The sequence below is a fragment of the Uloborus diversus genome, chromosome 6, assembly GCF_026930045.1.
Source record: "Uloborus diversus isolate 005 chromosome 6, Udiv.v.3.1, whole genome shotgun sequence".
In the NCBI taxonomy this organism is placed as follows: domain Eukaryota; kingdom Metazoa; phylum Arthropoda; class Arachnida; order Araneae; family Uloboridae; genus Uloborus; species Uloborus diversus.
In genome coordinates this window covers 31864185-31877638 of record NC_072736.1, presented here as the reverse complement: position 1 = coordinate 31877638, position 13454 = coordinate 31864185, and the positions used below count along the sequence as shown (strand labels likewise).

The following is a 13454-nucleotide window of genomic DNA, read 5'->3' as shown; positions in this document are numbered from 1 at the left end:
AATTTATCAGGTATTATTTTAACAATTTATAGATCATTAACACATTGGAAAAATAGATAGACTTTTTACTTGGGTCGAAAAATTAGAATAATCTATTTATTCAATGTGAATTTTAAAAAATAGCTAAAATATTTGCATACCTGTTACCCTATAGTTTGTCACAACTATGGAGTTTGGTGCCCGGATAATTTTAAGGCACTTTTAAAATCCTTTTATTGCTCAAAATGGGTCGTCAAGGTGGTAAATAGGAAAAAAACGATGTTACATATTGTATCGTTTCTTAAAGTTAGAAAAAAACTATCCAACTCAATTCAAATGAACGTTTTACAATCTATGGTATGTAAGATTTTTAAGGAATATAGAAGGACTGCTCAATTAAAAATTAACCGAAGTAAACGAGGTAGAAAAATTGTAACACCTGGCAGATATGAACCAACATTAAAGTTTTTTTTTTTTTTAAATCATCGTGGAAAAATGCTTCTTACGTCCATAAGTGTTGGACAGAATGTATAGTTATCTTATCCACGCCAACTACACTTGAACGGTTGCATAAACATCAGTTTGAATTGCAGACCTACGAAGTAAGACCAAAAATAAACATGAAGCAGAAACGAGCACGACTCTACCGGAGCAAAGAAAAGCTCAAAGAGGTGCAACAAGGTTGGAAAAATATTATATTCAGTGCTGATTTTTTTTTGAAATATCTGTGAAAAAGAAAAGTGTTCGGGTTTACCGTTTAAAAAGAAAAGCGTACGAGAAATCTTGTGTAAGACGTTCTCTCCACTTTGACCCACCCTTCTTAATTAGTGAATGCATGAGGGCTGTTGGAATTGGGAAGTTACATGTATTTTAAAATAAAACAATGTGTGACTTCCACACTGTGTTATCATTATTACTGCATGCTACTTCATCTGACGCACAGCAGTTACCCATTTAGTGACACATTTTATCTTTCAGCAAGATTCTACTCCCTGTTACATCTCTAAATCGACTCATAGATTTTAAACAGAAAGAGGAATTTCAGTATTAAACTGGTCAAGCAACTCTATCCAATCTCAATACGATCAAGAATTTTGTGGGTACCGTCAAATCTAAAGAAGGTGGTTCAAGACCTACTGCAACAAAACCCCCTCCAACAAAATTGAGCTCGTTGCTGCATTGAAGAGGGTATGTAAATAATGTCAGAAACGATTAATGTAAACAGGTGGTAGAATCCGTGTGAGAAAGGATTAAAGCATTGAATCCAGCAAAAAATGACGCATTCTAGCATTGTTGTTTTTTTTTTTTTTTTAAGTCCCCCCCCCCCCCCCTGAAATTTGAATATTCTAATTTTATGACAACGTAAATCTTCATCACTAAACTTTTGGATTATTCTGTCTAATGATTATTTTTAATTGAGTATATTTGAAATGAAATGCACACTTTAAGATCAAAGTTAAGAAAAGTATTACGGTCATTTAAATACCTAATTTGCAGTTATATTTGGTTAGAATAAACTTTTTTCTAAAAAATGGAAAATATTATATTATTTTGAATTTGGGTTATACCAGCTATAATAAAAATACTGTTTTAGTGGCAATTTTATGCACTTTAATTTGCCAGTAATGGTTTTACCAGAAAGTCAATGATTTTTGAGGCATGAAACGAAAACTGAACAAGAAAAAAAAAACGCACCGAAAATTCAACGTGGCGGCGTGAGTTCCCCTACCTCCGCCTATATTTTCATAGGCAACCAGACAGAAATACATTCCTCGAAATTCATCATTATGCATGAACATTTTTTTTTTTTTTTTGTCTAAAAACAGATGGGGGTAGAAATTTGCAATTGGGGTCTTGTATTATGAGCTCTATGTTTAATGGCAGCTCGATCAGTGGCGTCCCAAACTAAAATTTTTGAGAGGGTTGAAATTCGCAATTTCACCAATTTTTCCTGAATGATGATATTTTTTTCCAAATGGGACTCCAAATTTTACGAATGATGATAATTTTGCAGAATAGAACTCCAACTTTTGCAGAGTGATAACATTTTTGGCGAATTGTCAGACAAAATTTTCCGAATAAGGAAATTTTCAGGGGGCCACAGTGACCTCCCATCGGGGTGCCCCTGAACTCGATAAGTACTAGTTCTCTAAGCATTATACTAGTTCTCATAATCCAAAAGACACTAGCTTCTTCGCTTCTATTCATCTTTTTTCGCATTCATTTATTTTAATCATAAACACTTCTTAATGGCCTAGAGTTTATCTTATTAACAAAGACTCCCTTTTAAGCTGGACGGCCTTCTCTATCTATATCGATTTACAAGAAGAGTGCTACTGTAAGACGACCTTCCCAGATCATCATCGTAAATTTAGCGCCTACAGTCATTAATCACACGCTAAATCAGAGCACATGCCGTATTTTCTAACGGGAATGCTAGGCGGTAGGAGATGGGATTCTATTCTCCTCTCCAGCGAGAATAATTTGACTTCTGGGTTTTAATAAGACTCGAGAAGACTGAAAAGCTGTTTTAGTAGAGGTTCCGGATTTCAATATACGGGGTGGAGCAAAGGAATTGAGGCCGAAAATCTCTGAGTTAAAGTTATAATACTATCGTTGAGTACCATTAATACTTGTCTTGCAGTTCCTTTTTTCGGTACAGTGGACGCCGGTTAATTGAATCAGCCGCTTTAATGAATCAAATTGTCAAAAACGGAACAAAATCCAGCTTTATTGACTTAGCCGCTTTATAGAATCAGCTGCTTTATGAAATCAAAACTGTTTAGAACAAACGTGATTCAAAAAGCAGCGGCCACTGTAGTTTCGTTACTTAACATATTGCTGAATTCTAATGCATTTATGTCAAAGTTCGTTTTTTCAATATATATATCTCGTTTCATTATTTTCTTGTCGATTTCATTATGGAGATTGTTAATGAAGGCTTACATTGAAAAGCCGATTCATTTTTTAACCCCTTTAGTCGGAATTATGAAATATTGGACCAAAAATGTTGATATTTGGTACACAGTGTACTATGGTAAAGGGTAAAAATTTTGAGTTTGTAGGAGAAAAATTAAAAGAATTATGGCAGGTCAAATATTCCGGACTTATATTTTTGAAATCAATAATTCATATACAAAAACGATAAAATACCGAACAAACTTCATTATAAAATGTTTTACAAACAATTATAAAACATAATATAAGCGTTTGAAACGATTAATTAAAGATTATATATTTTTAAAAAAATCAGGAAAAAAACCTCGTTTTTCAGATGAAAATCCATGTTGTCAATCCCAAAACGAAAAATTATTTCACAGATTATAATAAGTAGAATGTAAAGAGTCAACTACAAAAAAAATCAACTAATTAAATCAATTATTAAATGATTAGCAGCTGTTTAAAGTGTATGTCCGGTATACCGGACACCAGGTCTAAAGGAGTTTAAAAAAACTTCTTCAGATCTAAACATCGTTTTTTCTTTATTTCCATCCTTATTACAAAAGTTTTTTTCAATACGTCATTAATTTATGCGTACACCTTTCAAAGTTCTGAGAAGATTTATACCAGGGGTGCTGAACCTACGGCCCGTGGGCCACATCCGAAACGCGATGCTGATCCATATGATCCGTTGTTTTGTTTGAATGCTACAAATCTAAAAGCACGATTGATGCCAATGGTACAATTTGGAGCCAAATATTCAGACATTGGTTTCTGGAAAACAGACGCAATTAATAAAAGAAGCATCAAGTAATGATAGCAACAATTATTGATTCTTACTTTTCTTTCTTTTTCATATTTCCCCATGTTGTTTATAAAAAAGGTTAAATATTTTAAAATTTTATATGTGTTCTGGCCCTAGAGAATCCTTTTAATTAGAAGTGCGGCTCTCGGATAGAAAAAGGTTGAGCACCACTGTTTTAGACCATTTTCCACTTTGCGCCAGGCACTAGAACAAACAGAATTTACCTTGTGGGGAGTGAATGTTTGGTCATAGCATTCCTTATATAGATGCAAACTACCATATTAGGATTGGAAATATCTGTTAAAGTCAGAGGTTCGGGGAGGGGGTGGGATGGATCCTCAACCGTACCTGGGAGTTTTTTGGTTTTTTTCTTTTATGGACGACATTTTCAGATTTCGATGTTAGCTCCTTCTACACGTCTTTAGCTAATATATTACTAATAGAAAAAGAAACTTGATTAGATAAAGATCAAATTAAAAGGAAAATTATTTATAAATCTTAAAGCTTTTTTTTAACACGCTTTTATTAGCTTCACCTGTATGTATGTCTGTATATATCTTGTAACGGAATCTTGCAGCTCAAATTTCGCCTACTTCCTGCGATCGGATTCTTTTGAAATTTGGCACGCGACCTCAGACCCGATGACAATGCAATGTTCGATAATCAAATTAATTAATTAACTCTCTTAATTGTTAGTTTCCTCCAATTTTAATCAATATTTTGGCATAAATCCAACAATGTGAAAAAGGAAAATTATAAAAAAATACATTAAAAAATGCTCGCAAAAAATATTTAAAAATATCTACAAAAACCTTTAATTTTTCTGCATCAGACAAAATTTGTTCCAATGTTCCAAGGTAAATAGAACATGAAATATTATTGCTTTTAACTAATTTCATGCCAAAATTTAGATGAGCCTTCAATTGGAAATTCATTGCTGATCAGACCATTGTTGAACAAAACTTTTATTCAAATGCATCTCAAATTTCCAAAGTAATATAAATATGATTTCCGCAAACATACATCGATGACTCACAGTAGCTTCCCATCGGGGTGCCCTTGTCTTAACTTTAAGATATTACCTCGCACTCGTTTTATAAATAATTTCGTCGCCTGATAATTCTCCAACACAAGACTAAAAACAGAAAAATAAAACAATAGTTTAAAAAACTAAAAAAACACGCTTTCGTAGCAAAATGAACTAAAAAGTGAAAAATAATCTTTGGATGATAGTAGTTGACCAATCACTTAATTTTAATGTAATACAAAAAAGCTTCTTATCAGTTGTCTTGAATTTCTTCCATTTGTTGTCGAAGCAAAAATGTAAATAGACAGCACCCCACGCTTTTTGCATTACATTAAAATTAAGGGATTGGTCAACTACTATCATCCAAAGATTATTTTTCACTTTTTAGTTCATTTTGCTACGAAAGCGTGTTTTTTTTTTTTAGCTTTTTAAACTATTATTTTATTTTAACTAACATTATTTAAAACTGCAAGAATTTATTCACATCTGGCTAAAAATTGTTCTATGTCAGGATTTATGTCATGTTTTCTTTTCTCTTTGGAGCAAAAGTAAAACCAAGTTGATCCGCACTCAATGATTAAAAATAAACTAGCAGCCAAGGTGGCTAGAATAGCAGCCTGCGACTCGGCTATTAAATAACTTTGTACATTTTGAGCTTTTATTTCACTGAACAGAGAGAGTTCAAAATTCGATCCTAGTACTCGAATCATTTTTATCGCTTGCAGTGTATCAACACAGAAATAATACACAAAATCGCCACATATTTTGAAGTTAATGTTGTAGTTCTATTAGTTTTCCATTTTTTCTTATTTTTATGTATTTTTTTTCAGTTTATTCCTTAACGGAAGTTAATATGCAATTAAATCTCATTCTAACGAACTTCAAGGGATCGCAACTTCTGTTCGTTTTAATGGCAATTTAATCGGTACCGTTAATGTAGTTCGGTGAAATGGATATTTCGTTGAATTGGTATTCGTTGTAACGGGATTTCAGTGTAATTTTCATCTTTGTAACTTATAATTCACAAACATCTTAGCCACGAAGCACTACTAATTCATTTTACTGAATGTTCCTTACCTTGATCTTTTAGTTTTATAGCAGATTTCTTTAGTCTACAGAGTCGGAACTTAACGCGGTAGATTCAGCATGTCGACATCCGGAAGTTTTCAGCCGGACATCATTAAAAGGATTCATCAGACTGAAAAGAAAAAAGATTGATTAAAATAAATTAAAGTTAACTACAACACACATTAGAACTAAGCCCTCAGCTGATTGATGTTTTAATACTGCTGAAACCTCTAAAGCAGGATTCTGTTGTGTTCAGAACTGACACAGCCTCTGTTTATCGCTTGGACTGGGTTTTAAAAATTAGTTTGTCTGTGCAAATAGTAAAAAAAAAAATGTTCACTTTTATGACGTTGAATAGAATGTTTATTACCGCAGCAAACCATCAAAATGTATTTTCAAAAGGTCTTCGCTTGCTTTATTTTTTTCATACTACTAAACAGTTATCTTTTTCTGAATTCAAAAAAAAAAAATCATTAAAACTAGTATTAGTCAGATTAACCTTTTTTTCCCTTTAATTAAAACTGACGTCATTATACATGCCACCAGGTAATTCTCTTTGAGCGTTAACCAAATATTATTCCAATAATAAATAAAAACAGAACCGCCAAGAGCCAAGGTCGACCCCTTGTCAGTTTCGTCACCAAACCCCCTCAAACCATATTACTTGCAAAAAAAATTCTACTTTGATATCGAGCCAAGCCTTTCTAAGTGTCGGGCCCCTACTTTCCAACTAAGCTGACATGGGCTCTCGTAGGCCTTAAATTAATAACATACATTAATATATCATTAGGATACTATTCTGGTTAACGCTAAAAATATGTTAGAGTTATGACTAAAATGTGCTTAATTATTACTTTTTTTACCTCCTGCGATTGCAATTAATAAACTTTTGTGTCTTGATTTCTAAAAAGCTACAGGATAATCCAAAACACATAATATAAAGTGAGAGATCGCAACGGAAAAAAGCACAATTTAAGAACATGAAACCTATTTATTTAATCCTCATCTAAATAACACCCAATGATCGAGCAACCCGCGAGTTTCAACAATAAAACTCGCGCCACGGCATGATAATGTGATATATATGATTAATAGATATGATTTGATAATATGTTTTGGTAATAGTTTAACATGCATTGAAAGGCTTTATTGTGACAAGGCTGAACTCGATCCGGTAAATTAACTGTTTTACTGGTAAGACTGTGTCATTTCAGGGGAATGAAGAAACAAAAATAAAATGGTCAACAATGAACGCTACCTGCTGGAGTTTAGGGTTAAATCACTGGAGTTAGGGTTACCAATTTCAACTATCAAACACACAATGGCTTCGTTCAAATGAAGAAGCAATTTTCACCCTTCATACCTTGATGAGCGATTTTCTATTAAAGATACAAATGGCACCTAATGTACAAGATGATCGAAACGTCAACCATCGCAGACTGGTGTTCCAAACCTGGTTCCAACCCTGCTTTCAAAGGCAGAACAGGTGTTTTCGGGGTACAGAAAATCTTCATCTCAGTATCCTCTCACCACTGCATCCTCAAAAGGTCGGAGTGTGATGTGTTATCTCCTCGAAGAGGATAATTATTCCGATATTCATTGATGATCTGGTCACATGAGTGAAGTATCGAGAGTTGCTAGAACGTCATTTTATCCTTTAAGGGTCATTCTCTAGAAAACGTAACTTTTGAACGCAAATATTTTTCAATTTCGAAACCTTTTGTTTTCTTTCTTTCTTTTTTTTTTTTCATTCTTAAATGAAAGGTTACCTACTAGAAGTAACCATAAACAATGACCCAGCTAAGTTGCAATTATTTTACTCATAAATAAAAATATATAATTATATGCAATGTTCACGGATATGAAAAAAAAGGAAAAACTTTTAATATTTAAAAATCGAGGCCAATTTCATATCAAAGTAGTAATTTTGTTAATTGTGCAAACAATCAGCTATTTTAATGGTTAGTGGGAATATAATATTAAGCTCTCTTAGTTAAAGTACGGCTTAATTAGCTGTTTAAAATGTATGTTAAAAATAAGTATTTAGTAAATTTGAGGATACACTGGCAATTTATAATTGTGATAGAATGCCTATTATTGAAGTATTTCTCCTCCATCATTTATTTTCACCTCAGAAGTAATGACATTGATAAGGTCTGTCACGGAGGTGAGATTCACGGTGGTGAGGAATTTTCCATTAATATAGGCCTAACCGATACATTTTTCAGGGAAATTTTTTTTCTTCGTTGCTACAATCTGCACATGTTAAGCATATGAAAGCATGTTCATTTTTTTTTTACATTAATTTACATCCCTGAAATTCAAGTTCACAAAGGTGAGAAGTCAGAATAACCATACTAAGTTTTTAAAGCAATATCTATATTTTTGTTTTTCGACAAAAATCTCACAACTTCAGCTATGGTTAAAAATAAACAAGGGGGCTTCCTTGTATCATGGAAAATAAAAATTGATGTCATTACTGCCTCGTGTTAATGAGCAGTGGAATTTTGTGTTTAGGTAATGGAGGTGAGAATTTGTGTGACATGACTCCTTGTCCTACTAAAACACAATATTAAAAATTAAATATACTTAAAAAATTAGTATATGAGACACTTGTGAAAGGAATAACGAATAAATAAGTATATAATTTTAATTAAACACGTTATAAAGAAACATAGTCACACAAGGTGTGTGACATGCCACGGAGGTGAAAATTCACATATGGTGAACCAAAAATATACTAAAATAAAAATTATTATTAAAAATTTGTTGGCAGGTTTAAATAGATATATATTTGATGAAATTAAAAATTATTGTTAAATGAATAGTTCCTTAACGGTTTTACTGTAAAAGGCGTGTGACAGAAAAGTTACACTTTTTGAAGAATGGCCCTTAAGCGGGCCGTCTCAACATGGGACGCCGGTGCTGGTTCATGCAGGTTGGAATTCGTCCCATTGCTGATGTCTTTACGTGGCTTGAAATCCGTGCGACTTCTTCTCATTGGGTTATATCAACGACAGAATATTTAGGAAACTATAATACCTGACTCACTGGAGGACACGAAATTGGCCATCAAATGGGAAGTTGATGCACTTGTTGGTCTGTGGTCTTGACACACTCCAGCAAGTTATACGTAGTTTTAGAAGCGTCCTTAAAACCCTGTAGTCAGGGACGGTAGACGTTTCGAATAAAGTGCATATTAAATGTCATTCATATCTTTAAATACTGTTTAAGGCTTTCACGGCCGGCGTCAATATGGGGAGATAACATTTCCGGGCTTATTGGCCGTGGTCTGCTGCTTGAGAACGCCTCCCAATCAGGACCAGCAGCCCAGCAGCAGTGTGCTTAAATACGGGAGCCGCCGAAGCCAGGAATCAGTCTCACCAAACTCAAACCACTGATGATGGCTGCAGCAAAGCAAGCCGAAACGTCTGGAATTTCTACTCCAATTAGACCACGGCCAATAAGCCCGGAAATGTTATCTTCCCACATTCATATCTTTATTCAATAAAATAGATTTTATGTTTTTGCAATTTGCTTTTTCCCACAACGATAGTTTATTTTTCGTCGTACATTTTGGACCACCCTGTATCGTTGAAATCGGCTCCAAAAATTAGAGTAAAAAGCGTTCCGCACCAATTCGATTCACATAAGCTACAATTTTTAAATGCAAAATTTAATTTTTGCAAATTTTTCAATAATGCACGAAATTAAATAAAGTAATAACAGCAACTAATCAGCACCAATTTTCCAGAACTTATTTAAGATTAAATTAAAAATGTGTTATCAAAAAAATTGACGAATGTTGAAAATTTTTACGAATGTTGTACTTTTAATTTGACGCGCTTATCGATTGTTTTTACCCCCTTTTTTTTATTTCTTCTGTACAACTTTCACGAATTTTTTCAATTTACTTAAGAACTAACTTCTTATCTACATAAGTCTTATATTTATGGGCCTCAGGTCTCAGTATCTTGGGATAATCATTTTCAAGACTGACATCTTTGACAGTACAGCGATATTTGGAGAGATTTGGTTAAGTTCTTCCAGGCCTGTGATTTCAGGAAAAAAAAGCAAATGAGATAACGATACTGATGTAATTAACATTTGCAGAAGTAAAGATAGCAAGCAAAGAAAACGTTGCACAATTGCAACAAAATCTGGCAAAATGTAATTTATCTACGCAAACACTGTTTTATGCTTTTTCATTTGCTTAATTTTTTGCAGTTTTCTGTTTTCTAGCCTTACGATGCCACGCAGTATGATGGGTGCTGCAATATAATTTTACATTACATTTTATAATTTTAGAATATTATAAGGTCTACAAAATATTTTCAGAGTTAATATCAAGGTGAGTTCTCTGAAAAAATTCAGTAAAAAATATCCACCACAGACCGTACTTTCAGTTTCTAAAGGTAAAATTTTCCTGACAACAAGCTGTATTCTTGAAAAATAACTATGGTGCTCATCATTTAGAAAAGATCGGTAAGAATAAATACATTCACTTCGCAAAGAAATAAAGTTCTGCTTTTAAAAAGAAATTTACTTTTTCTCAAAATCACGGTAATTTTAAGCACACAAAAACGCGAAAAAAAAACTGCTGGCACGTGTTTTGGTGCTAGAAGCTTGATCACACCTAAATTCAAAAAGTGTGAGTTCATTAGGGAAATGCATTAAACAAATTATTTCTTCATTAAACAAAATTTTCCGTTCATGCTGCGTCAGTCACCGATGACTGACATTGAACTTTCCATTCATGCAGCGTCAGTCATCGGTGACTGATGCTAAAATTTTCGTTTAGAATGCTCCAGCCATTGGTGACTGACATTAAACCTATTCATTCAGGCAGCATCAGTCATCGGTGGCTGACACTAAACTTTCCGCTGGGGTAGTCATCTTTAACTAATAGCATAAAATGCATCATGAAACTAAATAATTACATTAATAGCAATTTCAGGATTGAATCATTAATGTACTTCAATATTGTTTATCAATAATTTTAATGGTTTTTGTTGAAACAGTTAAAATAAAAAAAGGTTGTTTATAATTGGGGGACCGAGATTTCCTCATAAATATGTTAGCTATTTAGTATTGTATTTCATGGTGTATTCAAGAAACCTTTATAACCTACTAAAACGCTTATCTAAAATTACTTTTTTCTTGAAAACTTAACAACATCATATATTTCACGAAAAACTTTTGAAAAAGTTAGAGCTGAAATATTGAAACAAAATAAAAACCATTGGTTTGAGAAAATTCATGTTCTTAGCTATTTACTACTGGGTTTCATCAACTGCAAAAATTTTCAAAACTTAAAAATGGGCAAATAATTTTCTTAGATCAACACCCATTACATATTTAAAAACTACAACATCAAATATTTTGGGCAATAACCACAGTAAAAATCACCAACTCAACCGAAAACTCCAAAGTACTTAAATTATGTTTTATCTTCATGCCAGTCTGAATAAAAATAACGAATGACTTTGCAATTTTCTCATTTCACCATGTTTACAATCTTTAAAAAATAGAACAACAAACAAAAAAAGTCCTTTACGTCGGAGCATCATTGAAGAGTTTCTACATTCATTTGAAGAACTATGAAAAAGCTCTTTGTTAAATTCTTAGAAATGCAAATTCTTTTAAGATTCGATTTCTCCAAAAAATATTTTCCGAGTCGTAAAATATTTTATACTTTTATGCGTCTGTTGACTTTTTCCTCTTCAGACATATCAAACATTTGCTTCGAAAAACAACCCATGCTCGATGAAGTAGTCATTAAAAAGTTTAGTTCCATTCTTTATGCCATAAGAGCATATTTCTTCCAGTTCCAATAACTTTATTTGCTTTGCGGTGAGTTGATACAACGATGTTTTAAAAGCTTGGCTCGACTTACTTCCCTGTAAAAGCATACTAAAGGGGGGGGGGGGGGGTCCGGACTTTCATCTGGTCTTCGTTAATTCGGTTCTCTGGATCAAATTTGAAACTTTTTCTTTCTTTCTTTCCCTTTTTTAAAAGCAATTTTATATTCATATCGATAAGTGGTTTTCACATTTCTCACCTATAAGCATATTACAGAATACCAGCCCAACGGCAGGCATCTTTTTTCAAAAGATGAATTAATATATAGTTGGACGTTACAATTTAACCTATTAAAACAATTGATAGTATTCTTAAGTAAAATTAATAATTTATTGGCAATGCATACAATATATACAAAGTAGTGTTTTCATCTCAAAATATGAATCTCAAAGAAAATACTATTTGAATAATTGCTTTTCATTGACAATTGCGTCATCAGCACGAGATAAGATGACATTCTTGCTTGTAAACTAGTATTGCTTCTTGGAAAGTTCATTTAAAAGGAGAAGTGTTACTGGCATGAATTGGAGTCGCGATACTTTCGTAATACCGCTGAGAAGGTAATGAAAATTATCTCAGGACCAATCCCTTCAGCTTTTCAGCGAATTCTCCAAGAATTAAATAATATCAACCTCGGACTTCACTTATTTCAATCATATTATATGGGATATTAGGTTAGCAAGGATTTTCGACGAAAGGAAAAAGATCGCTCTAATTCACTTTGGTCTAGTATCAATGTTAGACGCCATTTCTACTTTTGTGTAGCTAATAATTAAACTACTGATGTGGACTTCCTTTTACGTCTATTAAATAATCCATGGTTTTAATATCTCAAAAAAAAAAAAAAAAGTGCTTGCACCTACATACGCGTTTATTTGAGAAAAGAGAAAAGACGAAATACGTTACCCAAATAGTACCTTGGAGTAAGCAATGTAAACACTCTAAATATTTTTACAACCAGTTTATCGATGCAAAAAAGCGCTTTACAGAGATTAGTTTTCCCAATATCGACTATTTTAACGTGATCCAATGGATAACTCTCTAAATATCGCCAAATTGAAACCAGATTCGAAAAATAATATTTTTCGCCAAATGTGTCGCCAACTTGGCGGCAAAACTTATTGACTAAAATTTTGGCTATATAATGCCAAGTGTTTGCCAAACTATAGCATCACTTGAGTTTGAACTTAAATTAGCAATGATTCCCCCCCCCCCAAAAGAAAGGTCTAAAAGACCCGTTTTGAAACATCCGAATGCAACCAAAAAGGGAGGTGCATAATTAGACCCCACTAAGTTTCTACTTACCAAATTTCAACTTTCTATGGCATACCGTTTTCCAGTAATGTGAGATACGCACATACGTACTTACATACGTCACGAGAAAAATCACGGTAATTAATTCGGGGATCGTCGAAAAGGATATTTCGGGAGTCCATACGTTCTTGGGTACATTTTCACGTGCGGAAGGGTCGAAAACACAACTCAACATTCATTCGGGGGTGAGCTAAATGGAGATCTAGGCAGATATCTGAGTGATTTTTTTTTTTTTTTTGAGAATGCTAAACTTTTTTTATAACTTAAAAGGAAGTAAAAGTTAGAAAACTTTTACATATCATTTTTTAAACTGAAATATTTTTATCGTCATCGTACAGCGGTGGGCACACGTAAGAGATTGGAGGTCGTAATGAACATAGGGTTGGTGACCCCTCATATAGATAGTAATTTTAAGTTACGATAACGTGAACATAACTATGAATACGCGAAACATTCGCT

The 13454-nt window shown here is 33.2% G+C and overlaps 1 protein-coding gene across 2 annotated transcripts in view; it reads right to left on the bottom strand.

The window, feature by feature from the left end:
- The window catches only part of LOC129225132 (relaxin receptor 1-like), a 377647-nt gene that overhangs the window by 137229 nt on the left and 226964 nt on the right, over nucleotides 1–13454 (bottom strand). For both annotated transcript variants that reach the window (XM_054859692.1, XM_054859693.1), the window contains exon 2: nucleotides 5829–5949. The gene's annotated coding sequence lies outside the window, so the exon portion shown is untranslated. The remainder of the gene's footprint in view (nucleotides 1–5828; nucleotides 5950–13454) is intronic.